Raw genomic sequence first — 13,029 nt, 5'->3', positions numbered from 1 at the left:
TCATAATTTTTCCTCATCAGCAGATAATGCAAATACAATAAGAAAAATTTAAATAATTAACCATTTGTTGCCCTAATACCAAAAACCAACAGCCTGTTTTACCTTGCTTAATGGAAGGTTTTGTGCTGCTCTCCAGGGCTGGTCCAAGCCAGTTTGCTGATCTAAGCTAAAACAATAATAATTTTACACTACTTCATATTGAAGTTCCACAAGGTATTCGGTTAAATTGCCCATCTGAATCAAATATTAGGAAACAATTTTGGGGGCACATTCTTGACTATCTCTCCAGTTGAAGTGGAGTTGTACCTTCTCTGATTACAGTAAGGGTGCTGTTGCAACACAGCAGATATTGGACAGCTGATAACATTCTCTGCTGCAAAGCTGCCCTGGTGATACAGAGAGTAAGCACCATGTTCTCAGAGACCCTGGTTTGATCCCTATGGTGTCTTATAACAAATAGCCAACCACTATACCCTCTGTCAACAGCTGATAAGAAATTTATTGATCGTTTCATCACTCAGCATCCTGTGGGTCCAGTTGCTGATCTACTTGGCTGCAATGATATCTAAAATCAGAATCGGTTATGCGTCATATTTCTGTGAAAGGAAACTATGGAGATAACTGTCAGTGTTTATCTGAACTAATCTATAAGTTTTCTTTCACAGTTTAAGGGATCTTCCAGATTGGGCTAAAGAATGATGATGCCTTGTGATTGCTACCTCCACATCCATTCTATTGGGGGGGGGGGGTGTTGGTAATGAAAACATGTGTCATGGAGTATGAGAAGTTTTATGATAAAGTGTTGAAAGACTGAAATTTGCTGGATAAGATTACTTCATCAGAAGATCACAATGAAATACAGTCCCCCTCTAAGTCTATCTAATTTTTTGTATGAGTTCTGTCTTACTTTTTCATGAATGTGGACTATTACCTAACCCCATCCCATTTTTGCCACCCCAAGGTCCCGTTTTTGTCTCAAGGAAATATGGCCAGCCTTGGAGTTTATCACACGGGGCTTATCCCATGCAGAAATAAGATTTAAAATGGGAAAGTCCCGCCAAAGCAGGATGATTTTCACATGATGTTGAGGGCACTGAGCATTAATCTGGCATTAACCCACACAGAAATTGGACAAAAACAGCTGCTTTTTACTTTCGGGATTCTCGCATTAATGCTCAATGCCTCCAATGAGTCTGAAAATGATGCTGCTTTTGTGGGATTTTTCTGGAATTTAAATCCCATTTCTGCATGGGATTTAGGCCCTTAGCCTCCCATGTGATAAATTCTCTTCTTATATGTAGCTGAGATATTTTGAAAAAGAAGTGTTAATGGTATGCTATCTATGCTGCTATGGAATGACCACAAGGTGTCACCATCCTCTTATGGGAAAAAGGCAGGGAAGCCAAAGGGATGTTGCCTGATAATGTCAGAAGCTCAGTCAGAACTATATGTATGCTAATAATAAAAGACACTCTAATAATGTCAATATATGAAGGCTCTTGAAAAGTTTCCCCTGACTTGCATGACCAGATGTGCACGAAACATTCACAAACGGCATCAGAGTTTTATAACCCTTTCAAATCTGGGCATCTCCCTGTGTTTATTCTCTTCTCGCTCTTATAGCTCAAAGCTACAGATGAGTGAGAATTTCTCTACTTCTTCTTTTTTTAAAAATAAGAACTTTTCAAAATGCACAGTTATTTTCATTCGTATGAATCTGAGAAGAAGTTGAGATGGCCGCCTTGATCCTAATCGGAGTAGGCAGGATATAAATAAAGTTGTTGTTGTTGTTGTTATTGCAGAAGGGAAAAGAACTGAATGTAAGGGAAAGTAGAAGTGGCAGATTAAATGGCAATTCTAAAAAATATATATAAAGCAAACAGCCTTTGCCCCTAAAAGTCAGATCAACCGTCTCCACTTTTTCCTTTAGACTGTGCCACAGAGGGAGGCAAAGGAGCGCTCAGCAAGGCAGGGCTCTCTGTGGTTCTTGAAGGAAAGAATGACATCTGGCAGACAAATGAGAACCAGATGTCAACAGCAGTAAAGGGAGGTGGGTTCTGAATGGACCCAGGTGCAGGCTGGGAGCAACATCTGGGCAATGGGAAGCTACTGAGACAAGAAAGGGCAGGAAATGAGATGGCAAGACATCTGGTCTGGCTGGGATGGAATGGCCTGATTTTCCTACCATCTGTAGCCCACCTTTGGAAGCACCCCCAAGCAAGAAGAGAGCACACCCACCAAGTGCCTGGGAAAATCTCTTTCTCTCTCTTCCCCTGCCCCCAGATCCTATTAAAAAGTATAGCATATCGATAGCACTTTAACTACTACAGCCACATCCTATGGAATCCTGGGATTTACAAGATTTCAGATCCTCAGCGGGGGAACTTTTCTATCTCGTTGTTTGTTGCTATGCACCTTCAGGTCACCCCTGACTTATGGTGACTCTGGGTTTAATTGGCACGATGTATTCAAAGAAGACATGACAGTTAAAGTGGTATCAAAATTCTGTAACTGTGTGTTGTGAAAGCTCTCTCTCTCTCACGCACACACACAGACACACACCCTGCCTCTCATGTCACTGAGATATTTCTTTTACTACATCATATGCAGCTTGCCTCCTCTTCTTCCTTCTCCTCCTCATCAAGAGGGAAGGAGGGTTGAAAGCCATTCATGTGACTCAAGCAAAACTGCCTTTTGCCTTGATTGAAAGCAGAAGGGAGCTGAGCATGCATGAAAGCCAACTGGCTGCAGACTTCCAAAGCTTGGATGCGGGACTGGTTTGGCCCACAACTCCAGAATCCCACAGCTAGTGCGGCCCCATCAGTGCTTTGTCATCACAACAAACATCAGGATACTGGTGGCTATGGTGTTCTTGGTTCTAATTCCAGCTTTGCTCCAGAAGGATGCCCATTCCCAGTGAGCCAGGGATCATGAGCACTTCTGGTTCTACATACTATCACCTGATTTGATGCATTTTCCTCCACCACTCTTGGAGGCATCAGCTTCACAGGGTCACAGCTTTGGTTGCCTAGTAACACAACTTTTCCCACCAACAACTTGTTGCCTGAGGTGACTGCCACAAGGACTGTGGTGGCTTAGTGGTTAAGAAGCCATCTCTGGTGATCATAAGGTTGGAAGATTGGCAGTTCAAGGCCCAAGTACCACATGATGGGGTGATCTCCCATCATTAGTCCCAGCTTCTGCTAACCTAGCAGTTTGAAAGCATGCAAATGCAAGTAGATAAACAGGAACCACTTCACGGGGAAGGTAACAGTATTCTGCGCAGTCATGCTGGCCACATGACCACCGGAATTGGCTTGGACAACACTGGCTCTTTGGCTTAGTAATGCAGATGAGCACCACCCACTACAGTCAGTTATGACTAGACATGCATGTCAAAGGAAAACTTTTTTCTTTACCTAATAGTAGAGTTGCTCTTGACATCTCCCTACAAAACTGATGACTGAGCATAAATAGGATAAAAAGAATATCATGAGGCAAATCACACATATCATAAGGTAGATGTGGCACCTTTAACATCGGTCCTTTTTTGCTCTGCTGATGGACTTTGGCAGGTTTTGATGGAGGTAATCCAGACCTCAGAAAAACATGCCTCTACCTCTGCTATATTGCCTTTTATAATCACATTGAGCCAAAAGCTATGAAAAATAGTTTTTGGAGGACTACAAAATCTCCTGGCCATCCATCCTGGCTGGGAGAGTCCAGGAGTTATAACCCCCCTAAAAAGGGTAAAGGTTCTGAGCTCAATTTTGAATGTTCTTTCCTCCTCCTCCTTTCTCTTTTGAGCCTTGTCTTTATTTTTATGATTTCATTTTCTTATATCCCTCCTTTTTCTCAATACCGGGACTCAAAAGGGTCTTTATTAAGTGTTCTTCCACTTATACCTCCTCTTCCTTAAAAATCAGCACAGATGTTAGATGAGAGAAGCAAACAGCTCGTAACAGTGCAAATGAACTGTTTATAGACAACAGTTTGCTTATTTATTTTCTGCTCGGCAAAGACTCCCATGAGAGGGCTGCAACCTTCCCAAAGAAAGATGTGAAGTGTTAGTGTCCCAACGCACAACTTCCCGCAGTGAACAAAAGGCATTTGTTTATATTTAGATACTGCAAAACATCTGTCAAATAATAATCCCAAAACAGAAATTCCCTTAGGAAATGTGGGGCCCTGAACTAATATGATTCTGGAGGAATATGGTTGCCAGATCTAAAGACCTGAATCTTCAAAGCTGCACAGGGATAAGTCCACCAGGTTTACCTTTCATTGGCATCCCATCAGGCACAGGCGGGCAGTTGTGAAGACTGCAACTCCCATAATCTGTTCCCAGTGGGAGGGAATAATAAAATATCTAGGTAACGTGGGAGTCAAGATGGTTACAGGTTTTTTTTTATTATTAAAGCAAAACTTATAGTGTTAGGGTAAAAGGGGAAAAAACAACTTTACGTTAGGAAATAAGTGGTGTTTACAGAAAATAAGAAATTGGAGGTATTAAAAAATGACTGGAAAATATATCCAAGTATGACTATGGAGAAGTAGGAAGGTATGAAATAATGTAATGGGGATTTGAATGAATGAAGAGAAGTTTGAAGAAATGTATAGTTTTATTATTAAAGGGGAAAAATAAATTAGTTAGGAATGGTATACATATATTGTGATTTGATGGGAAATGACCTTGATGTTCAGATCTGGGTACAAATGGCACATTTTTGTTGATTGTTTTTAAAATAATAAAAATAAAGTATTTTTGAGGTGGTCTTGAATGTACTGTTAAGATCCGTTAAGAAAGGACTTGTTCTCAGTGAAAATGGAAAGTGTTAGAATGAGTTTGCTAAAAATGGATCAGTGGAGGCAACATGGACTTTCTCTGGAGGCCTGGCTAAAGAGACAATCACAATGAAGACCAGAACTTCCAAATTTACCATCAACCCTCTGGTTGAGCCACTGTACCACTCAGACCCTCCTTTACTCCCACTGTCTTGTCTAAAGGTCTGGTTCCTACTCCAAGGTCTCACCACTACAACACAACAGTCTGCAGATTTTGCCAAAATCAGTTTGAGGTCAGACTTGCTGCTCAGTTCTATTTCTTTTGTTGCCTTCATGTTACAACATGACAAAGCAGACTCAAGTCTTAGGGTTTAGCCTGCTGGGTTTTTGGAACTGATTCTTGTAAACAGAACATGGTCTGCCTCTGTGGGCAAGGTTCCTAACCAGCATTTTTCAGCAGGTTCATCCCTGTGGGTTTGGCAAAAATGACAGGAAAGGCTGGCAACACTACAAGAAGCAAATGTGTGTATGTGTGTGAGAGAGAGTCTTCAGTCTTTAAACATACAAATCTCACTTTACCCAGCAATGGGATGAAGGGCCAGCTGTTCGTACCCCAACCAGAGCTTGGGGTGGGGGATCCTTTTTTGCAAGTATGACTCCCATCAATCATCTCTCAGCCTTGCGCCAGTCACTGGCCATGCAGGATGGAAGATTTTGGGAGCTGTCATTCAAAAACTTTTTATACCCTCCAACATTTCACAGATGAAAATTGGCACAAATGTGGCCAAGCAACATCAGAGGGTGGTCAGATGACTAAAATTATTAATACAGAAATACTCACAAACTAGGGTAGGCTGCAGTAGTTTGCCTTTGCCTGAGCCTATTGGGAAGGGCAAGAGTCTGCACCCTCCTCTCTTCTTTCCCCCTACTGAGTTAAGGGCAAGCTACATTTGCCCTCTGGACTCAGTGTACGACAACTGAAGTAAGCTGAAAACAAAGGGAAAGTGGGAGGAGGAGAGGGAAACTGTGGCATTTTAAAAGCAGCTGAAAACGTAGGAGTGTAGTGTAGAAGCTGTCCCTGCCAGATCAGGGCAGTTGGAAGGTATGCCCGATTAGAAGTGGTATCCTGTGAATGTTTACAGAAATGCCACTGAGTTCATGGGATTTTTCATTCACGTGTACAGTGCCTTTCTAGGTCTGGGGAATGGTACAAGTCATCCTCAGTGGGGCCTCCCTTGCTCAGCAAGCCATGAATCTACTCCTCCACAAGGCCTGCTTACTCAAAGGGGCTTTGCTTGCATTGAAGATAACGTACAGTACATTTCTAGCCATCCTAATGAGACTGAAGAGTAGTGGAGCAATTCCAATTGAACCCTGTGCTGCTGCATCTGACACAAAGTCAAAGATTAAAAGCAGGCTTGGAGCCAATCACATCCCTCTCTATTTTCCCTGTGCCTCAAACAGACCAGCGTCAAAGTCACTGTACCTCGCAACACTTGGAGGGGGGCCTGAATGGACTGCCGTTCATGCCCAGAGAGCCTTCTGGACTCTTGCTCCCAATGACTATTATTCTGTGCTTTAACTACTGCGATGGCTTTTTGCAGTCCGGGATGCAAAAAGTCAGGGCTATTTTCCCTCACATCACCTGATTGCTTTAGCTGATGCTCCACTTTGGCAGCCAATCCCTCTGGGGGTGGGGGTGCTGGAAGTGACCAGGATCTGTTGCTACTGTCCCTGTATCTATTATTTACATTCCAGCTCTCTGGCAGGGGACTCAGGAAGGAATTCTTTCATATGTAATGCAAAGCCAGAAGTTTCTGGCTGTTTTTATGCATTGCTGAAGAAATGAGTGGGGTCCCACCACCACTTTCCACCACTCTTTTGACAGCAGGGCCTCATCTTTAAGTCAACACACCCAGTATATTTAACTTTATTTATATATTTATATTTTATTTATGGTCTCCCTTGTCGCCAAAAGAAAGCTGCTGGAGACAACTAAAAATGGCAAAAGGCAGATTATATAAGCAAAAGCCTGATAAAGCAAAACATAACAACCGAAAGACATAACAATAACATGTAGAACATAAGGGAAAGCACAGCAAGACCTTTTTTCACACTGCACAGTTTTAGCATTTCAATACCACTTTAAAGGCCTGCATCTTATGAAATCCTGGGATTTGTGGTTTGGTGAAGCACTTGAGGTCTCACACAGTGAATTCTAACTACCTCAGAAAATTCTAAATCCCAGGATACCATAGCAGAGAATAAATATCAAAATGCTAGAATTGTGTAGAATGTCACACACCCTTCAGCAAGCTGCAGACCTGCTTGAACACTGCAAGTTTTAATGAATAAAATGCCTTATCCTTCCTGTGCTAGAGGATGGATGCAGCTTCTCTTGACAGCCAGCTCAGGAGAAATGGAAACCTATCCTGATCTTTGTGAAAATCATAGCAGAGTTGTGCTGTGCTAAAGAGTAGTGTATTCATAGCGGCATTAGCTGTTGTGAACTAGAGTCCATGTCATCCGAAACACTGACATCCTGTTAGTGATTTAGTAAATTATGATGGTGTAAGTGGGGCTTATGCATCACAAATCCTTGTCTTTGTCATTGAGATGGTCAGAATTCTAGTTCTTCACCAGTTTCCCTATTCTGTCTGTGAGTCATTTGATGTATGGTAAAAATCCCTTCCCTTTAGGTGGTTGCTTGTCTTCACTCCTCTGGGTTTTTCTGGGTCTGGCAGCCCTTCTGATGTCTGAGCTGGAATAACCATCTTTTGCATCACAACCATAGCAGCTTAAATGCATTTACACAGCCTTCTTTGCAAAAGCTATCTTTAGATGGACATCCTTTCCCCCCCCATGCTAAATAATTAAAAAGCTTTAAAAATGGTCTCCAGATACAAGCAATAAAATGCATTTATGCTGTACTATTTTTATTTCTAAAAGATGTTTTGCATTTCAGACTAGATGACGGCAATAAAATGCATGGACTATTTACTATTTTAAGAGCTGTTCTGAATTAAAGATCCCCAAGTCCATATATTGCCGTCTTTCTCTTTTTAACTGTTTGTTATAAAGTTATTTAGAGGAAATTATGTTGGGTTGGAATAAGCTTGCTTTGTGGCAAAAAAAGAGCTTGATTTAATGCGGGTATTTGGTCAGGAGAGTTTGGCTGTGTGTCTTGTTTAGCAGAAGACAGTCTGTGGGGAGTAGGTGGCATTCTAGATGTGTTTGGGCTACACATCTTATCAATCTTAGCCAGCCTACCAAAGGCAAAGTCACAGTCTAGAGCATCTGGAAAAACATATTTTCCCTATCCTTTCTCTATTCAGAGGGCTGCCAGTGCTCTATATGAAGGATCTCCAAAGTCCTGATTTAAGAAAAAGAACCTGAAGAAGAGAGAGTTAGGAGGTAAAGCTGCCCATCAGCAGTCAGCACCTGGAGACTAGGGGATGGTACAGACGGCTAGGAAGCGCCGTCATGGAGCCAATATTAGGGTTAGGGAGTGCGCAGCAACCACACGCTCCCTAACCCTTGTATGCCATTATTGTGCGGCCCCACTCACACAGGGGCGCGCATCCATGATGTGTCCCATGCAACGCATCCAAACAGCGAGTCACACAGGACATGTCACTGCACCGCTGAAGGGCAGGAGCCACACAGCCATGCAGCGGAGAAACGGGTTGCCCCTTTCTCCTCTTTTATGAAGAGATAAGAATGAATGGACTCAGAGCTAACAATAACCAGGAAACCCCACTAAATGTAAGGAGGTATATTGCAAGAACTCACGATGCTTTGGGCCTGTCTGGAGCAGTCCTGTCTCCCAACACTTCCCCAGTGCCTCACAAGATGCCACTTACAACACATCTCATAAGCCTCTTTGTAAGAACTATGTTTCTAAGTGGATTTTTTTAAAATCCCCTAAATTTTAGAAGTTTCTCAAGAAGGTAAACAAGGTTCTCAGTCTTTTCTGTTAAACTGGCCACTCTTTACAAATGAAAGTAACACAAGAGGTTAACCATCTTCTGCTGCCATCCTACGCATCCCCTAAATATCATTGAACACAATCATGCTTACTTAGGAATAATCATGTTTGGGCTTGTGTTGTAAATATGGTTCTTTCTGACTCTACTGGATGTCTAGGCCTGCATGGAATTATACTTTTATGATTGGGTAACAAATTGCTCTCTGTCATAACAAGAATTATGTTGTTGTTTTACGCCCTTTAATTTTTTTTCCAGGAAATTAAAAATTAAAAGCCTGTTTTCAGAAAGAACAAAAACCTCCCCTTTAGCAGGGATCATGAAATTCCAATAATCTTTACCCTTTTTTGGCACATGACATTTCACTGTTCCCCAGTCCCAAGAGATAATTTTCTGATTTCTTTCCCTTCTTCTTCCATGCTTGAAAAAAAGAAAAAAGAATAACAATAAACAGCTGGAGGAAAGCATGCAGATACACAAACAAGTTTTGGGATGCCATCCAGCATCCCAGAACATAAGATGCGGTGGATTCTTGAAGCTCCTCAAGCAGCAGCAAAGGAAAATGATGCCTTCCCTCCACCTGCTGCATTTCACTTTTTATTCTCCTTGCCTGCTACTTATTGCTCCCCCTTTTCCCCAGTTACAGATTAACATTTACTGGGAGAAAGTAGGGTTTCCAAATCTCAGGGCCAGCATCCTCTCATTCAGTCCTCAGGCTAACTGGGAAAAATCTCAAGAAGAGAATTCAGCATTGAAAAGCATGTGTATGTATTTCCCTCATTGGTTAGACTTGTTATTTATTTGAATGGTGTACTCTGTGCAACTGTGATTTATAAATTTATCACACAGGAGCTGATGATTTTGACATTAAAGAGAGATTAAAGCACATTTAAAGCATCTGACAAATGAAGTGGAAATGGCGAGTAATTGCGCAAATGATTATCACATGCAATTGTGCCAATAAAGTGATATCAGAAATGCATTGTCGCTGAAATCCCAAAAGTAAAAAGATGCATATTAATGCTTCTTTGTGATCACGTTAATGGTGGGTTTTGTGCGACATTGTGTGAAAACATTAGGCATAATTATGCAATTTTTCCAGAATATTCACAGGATAAATTCCCAATCTCCTTCATGTGATGAACTCCTTAATGTATCTGGTTGAGTTGAACTGACCTCAGATGATGTCAAATGGGAAAATTCACTTTCTTTGATTGCAAGTCAGCCACTTCTCCAATGGCCTTGTGTAACCACCACTTTCTTAGCAAATGTCCAGAGACATTTGGACCTTGCTACAGTGATCCAAACCTTAATCTCATTAAACTTATCACTTCAACTAACTTCAAGTGATTACACACAGAAGAAGGCAAAGATTTGTTTTTGATGCCTCAAAGGAGAGGACTAAAACTTCAGATAGAGGAAGGAAGGTTTCAGAAGACTGTCAAGAGAAATTTCTTAGTGCTAAAATCACCTGCGTGGGCTGGTCTTTCCTTAGCTGGACAACTTCATGGAAAGGCTGGGTGGCCATCTGGGCTTTTATCATTTATTTTACACATGAGCACCATTCCCTATAGTTGTCATGTCAAAAGGGAAACCTTTACTTTACCTTTTTATGCCTTTTTATTCCATCTTTCTTCCAATGACTTCACAACAGTGTATGTGATGTTTATCCATACCCTCTTACTGTCCCATTTTGGTGAGGACAGTCCCAAATAATTCTCTACTGTCCCACTTTTTCAGCTGCTTTAAAAATGTCCCAGTTTCTCTTCCTCCCACATTTCTTCTTTTGTTATTAGCTTACTCCAGCTGGTGCAAACTGAGATCAAAATACAAAAGTAGCTTGGACTACATTAACTTAAAAGTGGGGAGAGGAATGAAGGGGTGGAATCTTGCCCTCTCTAGTAGGCTCAAGCAACAGTAAACTACTGCAGCCTCACCTACATTGTGCGCTTCTCAGTCATTTTTGCCACCTCTAATGTTGTCTGGCTTCATACATCCCAGTTTTCATCCCTAAAATGTTGGAAGATATGTTTTTCCTCTCTGCTTTTTCCTTATGCAGCCCTGTGAAGTAGTGAAGAAAAAAGTGACTGGCTGAAGGTCACCAAGAGCCTTGTAGCATTAAAAACAAACCTGGCAGACAAACGGAGAGAAGCACTTTTTTCCCCCATCTTCTCAAAGCACTTTTGTTTTCTTCCAGTCATAAAAGTGTGGGAGAAAGTCATAAAAGTATTGTAAAAGTGTCCCTTTTGCCCAGCTGGAAAAATCCATTTGGCAAAAGGGATGTTTTTACAACCCACTCCGACACTTTTATGACTGGAAGAGAATGAAAGCGCTTTGAAGTCATGCAGAGATAGAAAGATAAACATGCTTCTCTCCGTTTGCCTGCTGGGTTTATTTTTTAATGCGATAAGGCTCCAGCTGTACTTCATGATCAAGCAGTGACTGAAACCTGGATCTCCCAAGTCCCAATTTGACATTCTAAAGGTTACATAATACTGGCATCTGGATCATCCACACTGAGCAGAAGGTTGCATTAGTTAGTTTACAAGCCTTCCTCCAAGTCTCCGATTCTATTATTCTAAGCATAATTGTTCCACCACCTTTCACACACACTGTCCTCAGTAATGTTGGCTATAGAAACCTTGCTTGAACTAAATGGCAAAGTAAGCCATGAAGAATTCTGGGAGCTTTTCAGTGTCTCATTATGCAAGCATAGGGCTTTATCAGAAGATTTTCAGCTCTTGTGACAACAGCTTCTTGAACTTAAAGAGTCCAGTTCATTCTATAATTTCCATCTCCAGATTTTCCAGTTTGATAAACAATTCTTACATAACGTGCTGACGGAGGACTTTTGTTGCTTTTGGCAGCTTGGAATGCAGCCTTGCACGCAGAACAACAATATTCCAACTTAATCCTTCATTAGGCCTGGCTCCTCAGAGCAAAGTCTTGGAGGGCTTCTGCATTCCTAATCCAAATCAAGGCTTGTGAAGGAAGCGCACACCATATCATGTTCTACAGCATGGCTAGATGAAAATCGGAACACGGGTGGCCAAGTGACATCAAAGACTGGTCAAGATGGCAAATGTTGTAAATGAAAACACACAAGCTAGAAGAGGCTGCAACAGTTTGATTTTGCCAGAGTCTACTGGGTAGGACAAGTTTCCACCTTCTCCTCTCTCCCTCTCCTCTCCTCTCCTTCTTTCTGACTGCAAAGTACATTTCCACTTTGAATTCAGTCTCCAGCAATTGAAGAAAACTAAGGGGGAAGTGGGAAAGTGGGAGGAGGTGAGAGAAACTGGGACATTTTAAAAGCAGCTAAAAAGTGGGATGGCAGAGGATTTATTGGGACTGTCGCAGCCAAAATGGGACAGTTGGAGGGTGTGTGGGTGAAGGATAAATTGTCTGATTTAAGGATGAATTGTCTGCTTCCAGTCACATAAACAGCCCTAGGATAGAAGGACCCATGGAAGTGGAATGGACAAATTGAACAGGAGTGGTGGAGTTTTGCTAAACCAAGCACACAGGCAATCAATGGCAAACCTCAATGAATTTCTTGCCACTTGAGGAAAAGTCTCTCTGCTTCACCACACAGACTGTCCTCAGCAATGCTGGATATAGAGACCTTGCTTGAACTAAATGGCAAAGTAAGACGTGAAGAATTCTGAGAACTTTTAAGTAAGACAGCAGGGATTCTGGCAGCTATAGCGGAAAACGTAACCTTTTTAAGCTTTGCACTCTCCCATAACCCCGAGGATAAATAGTACTTTGTGCAAAGGTTGTTGTATTCCATTTCCAATGACGGAGGAAAGTAAGGCCATGTAGTAGTGCCACAGACTGCATGCAGTGTGTGTTACAGACTAGTACCAGACTTGCAGGGAGTCAGGGCAAAAAGAAGATCCTTTGCTAGGTTCAGTAGTGGTAATCTGAGCAGCTGTGCTTTTTAATTTCTCATAATGCACTGTGTATAGGAAATTAAAAGGGGGGTTAGAATCCTGTTGTCTGGCACCAGTGCGAACCAGGGTCATTTAAAATGATTCAAACCAATTTGTAAACTGGTTTAAAACATAGTGGGAATGAGGTCCTTTTATATGTGGCATATCAACTCTATTCCTCTATGGTCTATGCAGATGGAATTAAAATAAGGTTTGTTGTGCCACTCGGACATCACAAGATGGCGCTGTGTCCATCTAAAGCCTACAAAATATGCAGTTTTTATGCCAAGCCTCTGATGTGGCTATCATTATATATTCCTGCCCAG

This window comes from Sceloporus occidentalis, unplaced genomic scaffold, assembly GCF_023333645.1.
Source record: "Sceloporus occidentalis isolate IW3139 unplaced genomic scaffold, rSceOcc1.0.p SCAF_9, whole genome shotgun sequence".
Taxonomy (NCBI): Eukaryota; Metazoa; Chordata; class Lepidosauria; order Squamata; family Phrynosomatidae; genus Sceloporus; species Sceloporus occidentalis.
Note: the sequence above shows the minus strand (reverse complement) of the source record.